Source organism: Drosophila erecta, unplaced genomic scaffold (genome assembly GCF_003286155.1).
Source record: "Drosophila erecta strain 14021-0224.00,06,07 unplaced genomic scaffold, DereRS2 tig00000329-arrow-arrow-pilon, whole genome shotgun sequence".
NCBI lineage: Eukaryota > Metazoa > Arthropoda > Insecta > Diptera > Drosophilidae > Drosophila > Drosophila erecta.
Genome location: NW_020825223.1, coordinates 1,166,283 through 1,184,157, shown reverse-complemented (window position 1 = coordinate 1,184,157; position 17,875 = coordinate 1,166,283). Strand labels below are relative to the sequence as shown.

Sequence of the window (17,875 nt, the reverse complement as noted above, 5' to 3'; positions counted from 1 at the left end):
AGCCGGTGATTGTGTTTTGTACGGCAGCAGTAAGCGATGTGTGATACGATGAATCACGAGATTTAAGCTCAACGTCGATTGAACTATTTGATGAGAGAGAAGTTTCTCCAACTCCCGAAATCCGTATGCCAGTTCGATGGGATTTCAGCCGAAGTTGGTTGGCGAGGCGAGTGGTGATTAAATTTAGTTGAGCTGCATTATCTAATAGAGCTCGACAAGGAACAAAACACGTATTCGGTCTGATTTTCATTTTTGGGCTTAGGTGACGCAATCGATGTAGATTTAGATACAAGAATAGAAGAGGAATTGGGCTGAGAATCAAGAGGAGATTGCCTAACGGCAGTGCTGGTGCTCAAATCCATGTGAAGCAATGAGTGGTGTTTGGATTGGCAATGCTTGCAATGCCCAGACTTGCACTGTTGTAAGCTGTGCCCTTTATGAAGGCAGCTTAGGCAAAGATGAAGACGCTTTGCCTCCTTGTAACGCATCGTTGGAATCAAATTCAAGAATTTAGGGCACTTAAACAAATTATGGTCTTTGGCGTTGCACAATGGGCAAGAGGGGCCAGACGAAGAGATGAGGGCATTTCGATACGGTTTTAATTTTCCCACCAGAGCGCTGGATGTTTGGGTTACCACAGCGTTTTCCAAATTTTCCATCATTCGGCATCTCTTCTCTAAAAACGTTGACATCTCGGTCCATTTCGGAAGCTTGTACGTAGGCAAAGACTCTTCCCATTTTTCGCGTGTAGCTGGATCCAATTTTGAAGCGATGAGATGAATCAGCATTCCATCAGCAATTTCCTGCGATGATGCTATTGTGCTCAAAGCCCGTAAATGTGAATTAATTTTGTCGCTCAATTCACGTAGACTGCTTGCAGAACCTCTCTCAACACCTTTGAACCCAAAAATTGACCGTACGTGTGCCTGAAAGTGTAATAATTTGTTATCAAAACGTTTCAATAATAAATCCAATGCGATATCATAATTTTCACTTGTCAGCTCCAGGGATCGTATAGTGTCCAACGCAGCGCCATCTAAGCAAGATCTTAGATGCTGAAATTTCTCCACTTTGCTCAGATCCTCGAGTTTTCCAACTGCGTTCTTGAACATGGAGTAAAAATCTGGCCAATCCATGTAAGAACCGGAGAAACGCGGTAATTTGAATTCAGGGAGTCGAGATCTGCTAGCTGAACACCGAAAAGTACTTTGATCCTCGATCACATTTCGAATTACCGTGGAATTAGCAATTAAGGATTTTTGTAAGCGATTGAGTTCACGATTTATTTTTGATCTGACACTGCAATAGACTTGGTTAAATTCGGTTCGCGCGTCAGAAGTCAACTCCAATAAGTCGAGCTTCTCTAGAGTGGTCTGAGATGCGTCAAAGTCTGATTGCTTTCGAGCAGAAATTTCAATGCGCACCTCAAGATCCGACTCATCAAAATTATTTAGCTCTTCTTGAGTTAAAAAGTTGTTTAAAGCCACGATTTGCCGAAATATTGAAGACGATTTAGCCTTATAAAAATCAATGTCCCTTGATGCCACAGTAGGGTTAGGAGATCCCGTAATCTCCAAATTCATTTTTATAATTTTTCGAAAAGTCTAAAAACTGTACAAAATGTATATAAGGTCCGAATGTATATACTCTTAAAGGTTAGTGAACCTTTGAAACAGTTATTTGGTCACTTCGAAATATCACGCGATAGAAAAGAACGAAAATGTATGTGTATGTATGTATATATATGTATGTATATATACCGAAAGCGCGGCACTTGAAACTAGCTGTATGGTATGTAAACCAAGCATATGTGATCCACTATGCACTTCTCAAAATTTTGTATTTAACTTTTGAAACATATGTACAAAAGAATTTTTTAAAAATGTTTGAGTTTTTTGTTCGTTTAGAGCCTTTACACCGAATATGTACAAAGCGTTTTTTAATAATTATTAAAAACGATATTTTAATAATTAACCGAACCGAAAATTAGTGGTAGATCACGTCGGGGTCACCAATGTTACGAGGACTGACTGGTTTGACAGCCCTTTTTAATAATTAATATCAAATTAGTACAAACGATATTGTATAATTCTTATTTAATTTATTAACGATTTTGTTTATTATACATACAGCATTAGTTAAGTGCGCTTAGAATGTAAGTGTCGCGAGAGACAGATTAGAACAAACGAAGAACGACTTACGACTGACTTGAAGAGTCCAAAGCAAAAGCGTAAGAAGCTGAGCATGCGCAAAAGCTCTTTAAAGAAGAAAGCGATAATAAAATAGTGAGATAATTGAAAGCTTATATGTGCAAGAAGTGACCGATTACAGTGGGCAAGAAAGATTATTTGAAAAATGTGATTTACGTTAAAGTTTAAATTGGCAAAAGTATAAATGTTTTAGAGAAATTAAATAGATCGCTAGTTCTGCTCCCGACAGTTTCTATTTTACTTAATTTGGTTTCGTCGTCGTCGGATGTTTTGATTATGCGAATCTTTTTTTTATTGCTTTATGTAGTCTCTCTATGTCCGCCACACCAGTTTTTGTTGTGTTAAGCTGCAATTCAACTTCCTCACTCTCCAGCCATCGCTTTAGGGCCAAACTGGAAAATGCGCCGTCTCTGTCTGCCTTTAGTAATTTTGGTTTGCCAAGCTGGTTAAATATACGCATAAGCGCATTTTTGCATTCCATCCAATCTTTTGTTTTTATTTCTTCTAATGTGGAAAATTTTTAATAAATGTCCATGCAACTAACGTAATGTTTGCCTTCAGATGAATAAATGTCTATCATGAATTTTTCGCGGCAATGTTCTGGTTTGGGTGTGGTTTTCATTGGCATGTCTGTGCTGCGGTGCTCTGTTTTTGCCAGATTGCAAATATTGCATTATATTATATTATTATTATTATATTATATATTGCATTATATTCTGGATAAGTAGCTGGCTATTAGGGAAATAGTAAGTTTCTCCGAAAAGTTTATTTGTTTTTTGTATGCCTGGGTGTAAAAGTTTTTCATGAGTAGTCAAAATCAATTCTTTAAATTCTGCGTAAGTGGTTATGTTTTTCAATAAAATTGAGCTGCGTAAGATTTTTGTATATTTGGTGTGTATGGTTTGTTTGTGTGCGGCCTGAATGACTTCGAAATCTTCGTCACTCTCAATGTACAACGCACTCTTCTTACCGCAAAAATGGTCTATCAAATATTGTTCAGCTTTTTCTCTGGTCATAGTGTCATAAAATATTTGAAGGATTTGTTTTTTAAAATATTTAGTAACTTTGATGTCTGGTGGTCCTTTTGAGAATATTACCTGTCTGTTAAATGTGTTTATTGGTCTTTCTGTAACAAAGATTAAGTCACTATTGTCTTCCACTGCACTATGTTGGGTTTGTTCGCTCAAGTATGTTTCCTCAATTTTTATTCTGGACAGGGCGTCTGCTACGCAATTTTCTTTTCCTTTTATATACTTTATGTCAAAATCGAATTCGGATAATTTTACTCTCCATCTGGTGAGTTTTGAATTTGGGTCTTTCATGTGGTACAACCAGCTAAGTGGTTGGTGGTCACTTGATATTTCAAAGTGTCTTCCAAGTAGGTAGTGTCGAAAAGTTTTTGTCGCCCACACTATTTCTAAGAGTTATTTTTCAATTGTGCTGTAATTAGTTTTGTGCTCGTTAAGCGTTCGGCTAATGTAACTAAGTGGGTGTCCCTCTTGTGAGAGTACAGCTCCCAAAGCGACATCGCTTGCGTCTGTGGTTAATTTAAATTGTTTTGTAAAATCGGGTACTTTAAGAATTGGGTCCTCTGATATTAGATATTTTAATTTTTTGAATGCCGAATCATATTCTGGGTTGGTAGTGTCAATTTTCGTATTCTTTTTTAAATATTTCGTCATAGGTTTGGCTATGTCTGCAAAATTTGGAATGAACTTACGGTAGTATCCCGTCAGTCCAAGGAAAGCTATTATTTCTTTTGGTTTAGTGGGAATTGGATATTTTTGAATAGCTTTAATTTTTTCAGGGTTTGGTTTTATGCCGTCCGGTGTTAAGACATGTCCCAAAAGTGTGGTTTCCTGCTTTAGAAACTCAAACTTGTCAAGCTGTAGCTTAAGGTTGGCTTTTGCTAGTTTTTCGAAAACTAGTTCGAGCGATTGTAGGTGCTCATCAAGGGATGTTGAGAATACAATTATGTCGTCCAAGTACACGAGACAGTGTTTATTTAGGACTGGTCGCAAGATATCATTCATGCACCGTTGAAAGGTGGCTGGTGCGTTTTTTAATCCGAATGGCATGCGTAAGTACTCATAATGACCGTGCTTGGTGGAAAAGGCAGTCTTTGAAACTGAATCTGGATCCATTTCGATTTGGTGAAAACCCTTTGCCAGGTCTATAGTTGTGAAATAATTACATCTGCCTCGTTTTCCTAAGATTTCGTCCATATTTGGGATCGGGTGTCTGTCTCCTACTGTGATTTCATTCAATTTTCGGTAGTCTATTACAATTCTGAATTTTTGTTTGCCTGATGCATCTTGTTTCTTTGGGACTACCCACCTTGGGACTAAACCTTGATTTAGCATATCTTGTATTTGGCTTTCGACTTCTTGTTCATAAGCCTGTGGGTAACTGTATAATTTACAATAAATGGGTAGACTGTGCTTGGTATTAATGGTATGTTTTGTTTGATTAGTAAATGTCAATTTGTCACCCTCGTGGTATTGTATGTCATGGTATTGCTGCAGGATTGCACACAATCTTTGTATTTCTTCATTATTAAGATGTTCCAATCTGTATAGGTCTGATTTTATTATGGGTGAACTATTTCTTGGGTTTCTGAGCATGGTGTCAGGTGCCATGCTTACGTTTTGAAAGTGACTCTGTTCTTGTGCTGATTTGCCTTCGATTAATTCGTATTTGTTGTTGTAAAGAGTCACTACTTGATCTAATTGTTGCTTTTGCCTCTGCCAAAAGTTTTCTTCCTAATAAGAGGTCGTAGTTTTCAGAGAAAGGGTGCAATTAAAATTCTTTTGGTGTTGGGAACAAAATCTTTGAAGGTATGATTATACTCTTGTTAACTATGACCGGTCCATTGCTGGTTTGAATAAGAATATTAGTATTTTGGATTGGTAGGTCAAATATATTTTGGGATATCATGTTAACCGTGGATCCTGTGTCAATAAGGCATTTCAAATTATTTTCTTTGTATTTAATTGTTATATATTGGGGTTTTCCAAGGCTTGTGGCTGAAAATTTTCAGCTGGTTCGACATTGGGTTCTTGGTTATCGTTGTTTGTCTCGTCCGTATTAATCTGCTGTGTCATTTGTGTTGTTTGTGGACTTTGATTGTTTTCGTCAGTTTGATAATGATACTCCGGATAATAATCCGAATAGTCGTAAGTTGGATAGTAAAAACTGTCATAAGGAACATGTTGCTGATAAGCAGCGCTCTCTTGATATAACGTTTCGTCAATACTCATCCCAATCTGTCCACTGTTAGCTGGTCTTGGTCGCTTCATTGGTTGGTTGGCCACCTGGGGGCCATAATTATGTGATAATTATCTGATTGTTGGTTTTGATATTGGGGTTGTTGTCCAAACCTATTCTGATCGAATGCATTGTTTCGATTGGTGTTAGGAATTGGTCGAGGTGCAAAGTTTGCATTTTGGCTTGGTTGAAAAATGTTGTTTGTATTAGGGTGATAGGGCGTTGGATGACGATATGGTGGGTTATTTATTGGTGGTGTTAGATAAATTTGTGGGGCTGGATATGGCATTGGTGAATAATGTAGGAAAGGTGTTGGATATCTTCTGGTGTTGTTATTAGTCTGATTAGTCTTGTGATTAAAGGGCTTTTGTGGATTATCAGAAAGATTTTGTTTTTGGATAGGTGTATTTGTGTGATTTATTTGTTCGAACATGCCTTTCTCTTGTAAAAGGTTTATAAGTGATCGCAAATCTGGTATGTTATGATTATTTATTCTAAAATAAATGTGTGCAGGTAATTTTTCAATAAGGGATTCTATACTGCATTTAATTAATCTTAAATAAAGGGTTTTTTCTTCAAGGTTTTGTTCTAATTCAAGCTTACTGGTGAGTGTTTGTCTGCGGTTTTCTGCTTCTTCCAGGAATGCTCGTACACTGCCTCGGAACGGGTCTTCCGAAACTCCTCCAAAAGAACGTGGTTAGGGGTCTGGGGTTCATAGTTGAGTACTAGTTGTCGTCTAAGCTGGGGCCAGGTGGTCATGTCGTTGGCTCCAATGCAGCGCATAACGTCTCCGCTGATGCTGCGCTCGATATGCCCAAATAGGATCTGCTGTTGGCGTTCATCTCCGGTAACATAAAGGGCCAGTATGTAGTCAATCCGGCACACAAAGGTGTATAGTGTGCTTGGATCACCGTTGAATTTCTCCACATTGCCAATCTGGTAGGCAACCTGGCACATGTTGTTATCTGACAGGGGTGGTACGGTTGTCATTTTGCTGATGTTTTTTTTTTTATTTATTTTTTTTTCTTTGTTATTTGAAAACAAGTTTATTTATTTGTTGTTATTGTTATTTGGTTTTATTTTTTTATTTAGTTGACCTTTGACTTCGGTCTGTCTTTATGGATCTTAGTTTGTATCTTATTTACTTATCTTACTCAATATATTTTTTTGTTTGTTTTGTTTTGTTTTTCTTATTTTTTAGTTTTTCTTAGAGTAGTTTTTTTCACAAGGGTTGCACTATAGCTTTTTCGTGATGTTTTGAGGTAACCAATTGGATTTACGACCTCTCACAAATTCAATAGCGTCTTCATGATATTAAATTTGGTTTTGTTGTTGACACTGCGTTACACGGTTTCGCGTTATTGTCCAGGTTTTTATTAAAACTTAACACGATATTGACCTTCGCATGGGTGTCTAAGAGCGTGATGTTTTTCGATAGCGATTCGATGGAATTAACACTATCACGACCGACTGCGCTAATTGTATATTTATTCAATTTTGAGTCTATTAAATGGACCGTTGCAGTATCTAAGACCAACGCTGTAACCGAAGTTTTGTCAAATAAAAGAAATTACAAATCGGGTTGGATTGTGATCTTTATTGTTCAGTATTCAGCTTAAGACTAAAAATCAAATGCAAGTGAGATTGAGGAGAAGCCTCAGTATTTTAGGAATATTGTATTTTGGGAGAGCGTTGCTCTTGGATACTTAAGTTTGGGAGAAGCTTCATTGAGAGCAGGCAAAACTGCTTGGGTCAGGCTTTAGGATTTCTTTACAAGAACGGCTTAGTGCCGTTGCCAAAGAATTGTTTATTAAAACGCATACTGCGCAGATGGCATACAGTATGGGAATCAATTAAGTGCTTTATTGTTTATAGTTCTTTGAAATAATTAAATTGGCCGGTTGGGTTGCGCAAATACGTCACTATATATCCAATCCCATAAAAACAAGAGTGGGATATTTTAATAAATTTCCGTGTGTGATTTGTGTGAAAGTGGAAAGGAGATTCAACCGTAAGAAGGCCAAGGCCTATATAAAGGAGTTTGTTTGCTCTACAGCCAACTTCTCACCAACTTAGTGATTCCGTCTTATCGCAGCGCAGCGTAGCAGCCAGCGGTCTCCTAAGGTCTTATCGCTGCAGTGCTGCAGTTACATTTCGTCGTTTTGTTTTGATTCTTGATTTTCTTTTGTATTGCAATTAATAATGAATTAAATACTCGCAGATTGACGGAACTTTTGGCATTTGAATAGGAATTTAAATTAGATCCTTTAAAATTTGACCTACAGCTCGACAATGTCAACGTGAGCTTGCGCCCAACTTTACCCACGTCATGGAGTGGATATTTAAGGTCGTGAGTACTACAAAGCAACAATGATAAAAAAACATTATTATGAATTACCTATATTAAAATTCTACAAAATGCCACTCGAACGTCTAAATAAAATAAGATCTGCATTTGGTTAAAGATTGTATAACTATATTTGCTAATTTTATATTCAATTACTTATGACTATTTGCTTTATACTTTACTTTATATACTTTATAGACTTTATTTTACTCACTAAATATAAACGAAAATGAAGAGTTTGAGAATGACTAGGATAATTATGCGTAGGTTAACATTTGTTAGTTGTAAAAGAGATTTAATGGAACCGCTTACTAAAATGAATTTAATAAATGGAATTATAATTGAAGATAGATTGAAAAAGAATGAATTGTGAATAAATAGATTTAATGGTTTGTCGAGTACTTATGTTGAACACTTTCTTTAATATGTGGTAGAGTTATTTTGAACTTGGCCAAGGGACAATGTTAATATTTTAAGTAGCATTGTCATGGTAGGGAGCGTAAATAGAGATACAACTAAGATTCTGATAGAAGTGATCGACATAAAGAAAGAACAACCATATAATTACAACATATCTTAATAAAAATAATATGGCAGCCAAGCATAGTGCAGGCATTGCAGTTGAAGTTTCACAAGGCGTTGAAAATAATCACTTAAAAAGTACACAAAAATGTCCAATTTGCAATGCAGATTGCAATGAATTTATATCTGAATTAGATGCTGCAACAGATGGCACATCCGGCGTAAGCGAATGTCAGGATAGTAATGATATTTTCCCATTAAGAAGAAATACCAGATCAGGCAGGATCCGAGGTACACCTCCTAGACGAGGAGTGTCTATAGGAACTACTTACAGAGAAAATTTGGATACGATCTTAACAGAACCTTCAACGAATTCCAGTATGGCTCTTAGTACTCAACCAGAGTTAATGATCTTTATGCAGTTTACTGTTAGCCAACAACAGGCTCAACTTATGGATAACATCACCTCTTATTTAGGGAAGACTTTAGAGACATCTACTAAAAGTCATTTGGACAACTTGCAATTACCTCAGTCCACACATACAAATTCCACACCTGACAATATCCAACCAAATACAGATATGAGCAGGAACGATTCCAATCAAAATCCGTATTCTCAGAATTTAGACAAGAAAGAGGCGGAAATAGGAGCAATGCAAGCTCATATGTTAGTCCGGAAAAAGTATCAGGAATTATTAAAAAATGGGGATTAAAGTTCGATGGTAGCAAAACAAGCATCAGGATAGATGAATTCATTTACAGGATATGCTCACTTACCAAACAAAACCTAGGTAATGATTATGGACTTCTATGTGACCATTTGTACCTTCTGTTTGCCGGAAAAGCAAGCGATTGGTATTGGAAGTTTCATCGAAACAATCCAAATATCGATTGGAACACATTTTGTGGCGAATTTAGGAAGTAAACCCAATTCAACGTCGAAATACCACAACTTGTTGGAATTGTGACAAACAAGGCCACAGATTCGATGATTGTATGTCTAAAATAATTATATTTCAAAAAGCAAAGTAGTGTCAAAACTTATAACTTCCATTAAGTATGGAGATACGATAGACAATCTTGAATTATTTATAATACCAGAACTTCAACAGGATGTATATTTAGGCATTGATTTTTGGCAAAAGTTTGGATTACTAAATCAAATTACGAGCAATCCGACCATTGCTGAGTTAGACATCGGTACTTTGGATGATGATGAAGATTCTCCAAAATATCATGAAAAAAATATTGGAAAAAACATGGAAAACATTTCTATCCTTTGCTTCCGAAGGTTTAGGTCGTACTACCTTGTCCACACAAAGCATTGATATAGGAAATGCGAACCGTCTATGTCTTGATTCTAGACAGGTAAACATGGTTACTCAGCGGGACGCATATCCTCTACCTCATATAGACGGCATCTTAAGCCGGTTACCACCAGCTAAATTCATAAGTGGTATCGACATGAAGCATGCATACTGGCAGATACCGCTCGACGAAAATTCTAAGCAAAACACTGCGTTTACAATACCGAATAGACCGCTATATCAGTATAAAATGTAACGCGGCCCAAACTCTTTGTCGTCTTATGGATCGAGTCATACCAGCTCATCTTAGGAATAGAGTATTTGTTTATCTTGACGACTTATTAGTTTGTCCGAGTATTTTGAATCCCATATGCTTTTACTAAAAGACATAGCTTTATGCTTACGTAAAGCAAATCTCACTATCAATGTCAGCAAATCTAAATTTTTTATGAAGGAGATCATATATCTCGGTTTTATAATTGGGAATGGACAAATAAGAACCAACCCAGATTTTTCCAAGCAATTCATTTTGTTGTGTGACGCCAGCTCTTTTGGTGTTGGTTGCGTACTGGCTCAGGAACGAGATGGAGTAGAACCTCCGATATCGTATATGTCCGAAAAATTATCCAAAGCAAAACGTAACTATTCAGTTTCCGAATTTGAATGCCGTTATAAAAGGAATTAAAAAATTTCGCGCGTATATTGAAGGCCAGGATTTCCTAGTCATAACAGACCACGCAGCCCTTAAATGGCTGATGCGGCAGAAGGATTTATAAGGAAGGTTAGCTCGATGGTCAATAAAATATAGAGCGTTTATGCTCACTATAAAACATCGTAGCAGAACGTCGTTGTAGACACCTTATCCAGACAGAACGACCCAGCCATGATTGAGCGTTTATGCTCACTATAAAACATCGTAGCAGAACGTCGTTGTAGACACCTTATCCAGACAGAACGACCCAGCCATCGATGAATTTTGTCAAAATGGACCCATAGTTGACGTAGATTCCCCATATTTCAAATCCAAGGAATACTTGGACTTAATAAAGACAATTTCTAACAATCAATCAAGATTTCCCGATCTACAAATCAGGGATGGATATATTAACAAAAGAACTACTTTTGTATCAGAAGATATAAAGCAAGAAAATCCATGGAAACTATGGATACCTTCGGCTTTAGTACCTGATATATTGTTTCAGGCTCATGATGCACCAAGCTCATCTCAAACTAAAAAGATATTTGTTTTGGCCTTGTATGGTTACGCAAATACGCAACTATATATCCAATTGTGTAATTTGCCGCACCACGAAAAGTCCAAACAAAAGCTCTAAAACCGCCAATGGGTAGACCGTTAACCTCAGACAGGCCATTCCAAATATATTGACCTATATTGACCTCTATTATATATATATATATACCTATATATTGACCTATATATTGACATTATATATTCATATATCATAACATATCCTCGCACAAAAATAGGTCACATAGGTTTGCTGATTGTCGTTGACCATAACACCCGTTTCCACTTTTTGTTACCTCTTAAGAAGTTCACCGCTCCTAAAATTACTTAAAGGGGGCTATATTCTATACGTTTGGTGTTAAAGAAGTAATAAGGGCAGTCAGTTTAAGTCAAGCTATTTCCAAGCTTTCCTTACTAGTTTTGGCGTACAGCAAAAACTTACAGCCATATATCCTCCACAGGCTAACGCCAGTGAAAGACTTAACAGATCGGTGTTAGCCGCTGTAAGAGCTTATATAGGGAAAGATCACACAAATTGGGATGACAACTTAGACGCTATTAGCGGATCTTTAAGAGCGTCGTTACATAGAAGCACAGGTTCGTCACCTTACTTTCTGGCATTTGGACAAAATATGATCCTTAACTGCAAGGACTATAGTCTCCTGTGTACTCTAAATATGTTAGCGGACGACACTCGGTTATCTAAACCGGAGGCTTTAGAACTGCAGAGACGGCAAGCTAAACTGAACCTAAACCGATCTCATGAAGAAAACGCGAATAGATACAACCTACGCACTCGGCAGATAGAATTTAAAAACGGCGATTTCGTTTACGCTAGAAACTTTACACAAAGTAATGCCGAAAAAGAAATTCAGTAGTAAATTGGCACCCGTATATATCCCAGCTAAAGTTTATAAGAAACATAGCTCGTACTACTACGAATTAGAGGATGAGAGAGGAAAGAAATTATGAGTATTCCATTTGAAGAATATACAAGCTAGAAAAAAATGAGTTTCTTCAGATAAGGCTTCCTTGAAATAGTCGCATTACCCTTATCTGTAGGTGTAGTGACCAACTTAACTTTACACTGCAATAACTTTTCAAGACACCCTCGCCCTAAATAATAGCAGCTTTTGTATAACCCAAAAAGTGAGAGAATTGTCTTAGACCAATCAGGACAGAATATGATCTTTCGATTGTACAGTTAGGGAAAAGGAAAGCTATAGCAGTGACCACCGGCATGCAGCTTCCCATAGCTTAATTCATCATTTATAAAACCTCGTGGCGAACGCTCACAATTTTTGACGCTGCAAAATTAAACTTCACATACACCTGGAAATATAATTTAATTATATATATCCAATCCCATAAAAACAAGAGGGGGATATTTCAATAAATTTCCGTGTGTAACTTGTATGAAAGTGGAAAAGAGATTCGACCCCAAGGCGTAAGGAAGGCCAAGGCCTATATAAGGGCATTTGTTTGCTCTACAGCCAACTTCTCCCCCCGTCGCGTCGACCCCCGCATCAACTCATGGTTTAAACCCAGTTCGCTCCAAGAAGAGGCTAAGAGGCCGACATAACCTTCAGTCAACAAGTTACGCAACCGACCACTTGCCGAATGATAACTGGCCAAATATATTGAAAGGCTAGAGCTCATCCAGATTATTCAGCTGTGCAGAAATTTAGACGGGCGGATCGGATTTAATTATATTTGGACATCATCAACGTTACGCAGGAGGATCACCTCATATGACCAGCGGAGGTCTAACTTAATGATTCCGTCTTATCGCAGCGCAGCGTAGCAGCCAGCGGTCTCCTAAGGTCTTATCGCTGCAGTGCTGCAGTTACATTTCGGTGTTTTGTTTTGATTCTTGATTTTCTTTTGTATTGCAATTAATAATGAATTAAATACTCGCAGATTGACGGAACTTTTGGCATTTGAATAGGAATTTAAATTAGAACCTTTAAAATTTGACCTACAGCTCGACAATGTCGACGTGAACTTGGGCCCAACTTTACGCACGTCATGGAGTGGATATTTAAGGTCGTGAGTACTACAAAGCAACAATGATAAAAAACATTATTAAGAATTACCTATATTAAAATTCTACAAAATGCCACTCGAACGTCTAAATAAAATAATATTATTTGGTTAAAGATTGTATAACTATATTTGCTAATTGTATATTTAATTACTTATGACTATTTGCTTTATACTTTTCTTTATATACTTTATTTTACTCACTAAATATAAACGACAATGAAGAGTTTGAGAATGACTAGGATAATTATGCGTAGGTTAACATTTGTTAGTTGTAAAAGAGATTTAATGGAACCGCTTACTAAAAAAAAAAGAATGAATTGTGAATAAAAAGATTTAATTTGTCGAGTACTTATGTTGAACACTTTCTTTAATATGTGGTAGAGTTATTTTGAACTTGGCCAAGGGACACTGTAAATATTTTAAGTAGCATTGTCATGGTAGGGAGGGTAAAGACTTAGGGAATTATTAATATCCAAAATTCCCAATACTTATCAGAATCTGTAGCTTATCTTCACACGTGTCGGCGTGTATCCGTAGTATCAATATAAAGCCATTTCTTTTATTAATCGATAGTACAGTTTTGAATATTGTTTTTGAATAAGACGCACTTATTAAATGTAGTAGGATTTCGTACTATCCTAAGCTAAAAGAACACCGACCTACGGCGAGCTAGACCCGAGCATAGCAAGAGTGCGCATCCCTGGCGAAGGAAGTACAAGGTCCTCTTCATTAGTAAGTACCACCCACTATTAAAAGACCAGCTAATTAAAATCTGTCACACTAAGTACACAACAAACGTACCTAGTAATGAAATATTCCTTATGTCTCACATTCCTATGATGAACAACCATTGAACATCCAACTTTCATAATTGCACCTTATATTCAATACACTAAACCAAATATACTTATAATAAATAAAATATACAAGAGAAAAACTTTATCACAATTGTAACGGTCAAGAGATTTATATTGAAAATAATAAAATTATAAAAATATCCAACTGCACAGCAGAATTAAAAGAAATTACAATATCTAATAGTATTCAACAAAACACAAATTTAATATTTACTGTAATAATTAATTACATATTTTATTTTTATATGAAATGTAAAACAGCGCCACACAAAATTATTATCTCTTACCTAAGACCTCAAAAACAGAAATAGTTGAAATTGAAATTCCAATATCACAATTATATCCAGAAATAATCGTATGAAATCGCTAATATCTAAAAGGGAGGGGAGTGACATTCACCCTTCATATAAAAAGCTAAAGCCGATCTTTTGGAAAGCTTCACTCTTCAAAAGCCTCATAAATAGCATTCTCCCAAGATACCAACCGCTTAACGGTAACAAACTTAACGATCCGGTAAGCTTGACATATAAAGCTAAGTAAAACTTAAAAAGCCTTATGTTAATCCTCTGTAAAAGGTTTGCTGTGCCGAAAGAATACATTTGTAAATTAGTTCATACTGACCTCTGGTGAAAACTTATCAAATAATGATTATGAAAAGAAAAATTTATTTTTTTTATTAAATCAAATACCTAAAAAGTTTATTTTATTGTATCCTTTTTTTTTTTTTTTTTATTTAACATTTTCAACTGTTAAAATTTTGTAAATTTCTTTCTCTTTTTTTTATGTGTCTAGATCGTTTGCTCTACTTATATATTTCTTTTTAAGATTCTTATTGTGTGTCTTGTATATTTCATTCATTTATTACTATTAAAATAATAATTTTACCTAATAGATTGTATATAAAAAGTAAAAAAAAAAACCTAAGAGAAAAAAAATAACTAAGATATTAACTATTTTTAGATAAGGTAATTCCACTTCTACTTTATTAATTATGATTACGATGGAGTCCACCGTCTTGGAATCTATTAAACCCATGGGTATGAATATTCTGTAATGTTTTTAACTGATTGACTTATTCGTAGGTGCCCTACCTAAATTTTTGCGTGACCTTACGGTCGCTCAATTTTACATTTTCACAATATTGTTTTTGTTTAATGCATCGCAGTGCCTTTTCACATGTATAAAAAAATGTATATATTTTTTGCTTTTGTTGTGCGCTCTAGGTAGCGCTGTCGGTTCCTGCGCTCTTGGTAGTGCTGCCGCAGTATGGCGAGGCAGCGGTCCTTTGCAATCTTTTGGGCACTTCTTTTTTAGTACCGGAATCTTCTTTTTCTGCGGTGGTTGAATTGAAGTTTTAATGTTTGTATTTAGAATTGCAGTTGGTATTGTACGCGGCTTCTTTTTTGTATAAACACTCGATATGCATTATATGTACATAATATATACTACCATTTTAAAATGTATACAAAAACAAGAGAAAATGCCATAGTCGAGTTCCACGACTATCAAATACCCGTTACTTAGCTATTGGAAGTGCGATGTCGAATAAAACGCTACGAGTAACGGGCATACAAATTACATGTAGAAATCGGACAAAGATATCGATTAGTAACCCGTGTGTAATAAACTCATAACACACACTTCATTTCTGTCTTGCTTTAGCATGGAATTCGACAAAATAAAGAAACTCAGCCTTAATTGCAATGCTGATGTGCTCTCTTCACTTCAAGCATCTGCTTCTGCGACATCTCCTCACAGTGTCACTGTGTGAATGCCGTCGCCGAGGCTACTATTACCGAAAAGAGGAATCAACAGTAAAATGATCAGGAAGACTTTGATAGCCACAATAGAGATTGAGACAGCCCCGTAAGTTCTACCTCGGAGCTGGATAAGGAGTTTGATGATCTTCGGAACTTGCACACCTCCTCTCTAACAAACAGCGTAGTGTTGGGAAAATCGATTGGATCGCTAAATGGCGACTACTCTGTCACATCAGCAAGTTCCAGAACTAAAACACTTGAAAATGTTGTCACGATCGACTCACCTAGTGGGTCAATGAGCTTAGCCATTGAAAAGCCATTGCTTAGCCGAAAAAAATCAAAGGCACTAAGAATCCAATTCTACCGCAAAGGGGATCGTTTCTATAAGAGAATGTAAAGATACCGGGGGCTGTTCGCACCATCTACAACATTTGTAAAAAAAAAGGCGGATACTCATCGTTATTTTTACTACACTCATACTATTATTATTTATTTCCTCTTTCAGATTACCTCTCTCGATGAGGATGGCCAGAGCTATGTTTTTTCCTGCAATAACGAGAATTTTAGAAGGTTGAGTACAAAACTGGTTCACAGCCTTTGTGCAATCTGACGCTGCCCAACAATAGTAGCTCCAACAATCAACGACTGGCTAAGTGTCGACCCGCGTGGAACGAAGCGTCGTTGCTAAACGATTGTTTCTAAACAAGCGTAACAGCACGAGCTCCGAACACGTGCTGACCGCCATTACACAAGTGGTTCGCTTGGATACGGGCTATGTGAGAAAGGTATTTACTCTTTCAGTGGTCCAACTATCTGATTTTTTTTGGGTCGGAAGACCCAATGCGCAGAGCGCATTAACAATGCGGAAGTTAGAGTTTTAAGTTAGAGGCGGAGGAGTATCGAGCTATTAATGTCATACGTAAAACCATGCGTACGGGAACCACCTGCAAGGGACCTAAGCCTAAGATGCCCAAAAAAAGCAAAAAAGTGTATCATCCGTTGGTTGTTTCGGAGGTAGTCAAAGCAGCAACCTCACCAGAGGACGATAGGCATGCGACTTTACTTACGAGCACTGGTATAGAAATCAATGAATTGCCATTCAATATTCGCAACACATACACTCTGGGACGGATCATTGGCGACGGCAAACTTTGCCATTAAGATAAAACACCGACAAACTAGTGATTCCTATGCACTAAAAATAATAGACAAAAACAAATGCAAGGGCAAGGAACACTACATTGATGCGGAAGTTCGCGTCATGAAGAAGTTAAATAGCATATAATTTCGCTTATTTTGAGTGTAGACCAAAATACAAAAATGTATCTTGTACTGAAATATGTAAATGGTATATACTGAATAAATTCACAGCATCTTTCAGCTTAAAAATGCTATTGTAATAGGTGGCGATTTATTAGACGCTATAGTCAGTCGCGCATTATGATTAGACTTTTAGGAGCAGCCATGACTTACCTGCATTCAATGGGCATTGTGCATCGAGATATAAAGGCCAAGAATCTTAAAGTAAGACCTGATTAATGAAAAATGTTGATCTTTAATATGAGCAATTATTGGAACCATAACCATTTTCAGGTGAAACTGGATGAGCATGGGAACGTTTTTGAACTAAAACTTGCTGACTTTGGATTAGCATGTGAGGTAAATGATCTTCTCTATGCCGTGTGCGGGATGGTGCTTATGTAGCACCAGAGATATTGTTAAAAGTCGGATATGGGCTAGAGGTAAACAAATAATAGCATTATTAAAAGTAAATATAATCACATATTCTTATTAAAGATTGATGTTTGGGCTGCTGGAATTATTTTGTATATACTTCTATGCGTCTTTCCGCCGTTTCAACCAACAGGAACCGCTATTCGATGCTATTATCTCTGACATTTACGAGTTTCAAGATCCTTACTGGTCTGATATAGGGGACGGAGTGCGCTATCTTAGGGCCAATATGCTTCAGTCGGATCCAGACGTTCGTTTCACAAGCGAAGACATCCTTGATCACTATTGGACGATTGGAAACAAGATTTATAAAAGATGAATCGTGGCTGTGGGAATTAAAAAAAAAAAATCGACCTCCACCCTTTAGCGACATACTTTTGTATTTCTGATAAAAAAAATGCTTTTAGCCTTAATTTATTTGTACATATACATCATATGTGAATTCTTACATACTGCAATGACAGCAAACAAAGAATTACAATCGAAAATTAATAAGAAATTTAAGCAATACTTAAATTCTTATATTTAACCTGTCTTCAGTTGCTTTCCATCAATGTATATCTTTTTAAACCATTT

At 36.6% G+C, this 17,875-nt stretch overlaps 1 pseudogene; it reads left to right on the top strand.

Annotated features, from left to right (window-relative positions):
- Nucleotides 1-15,468: 15,468 nt before the first annotated feature.
- On the top strand, nucleotides 15,469-17,618 carry LOC113564691 (annotated as a pseudogene).
- The last annotated feature ends 257 nt before the right edge of the window (nucleotides 17,619-17,875 follow it).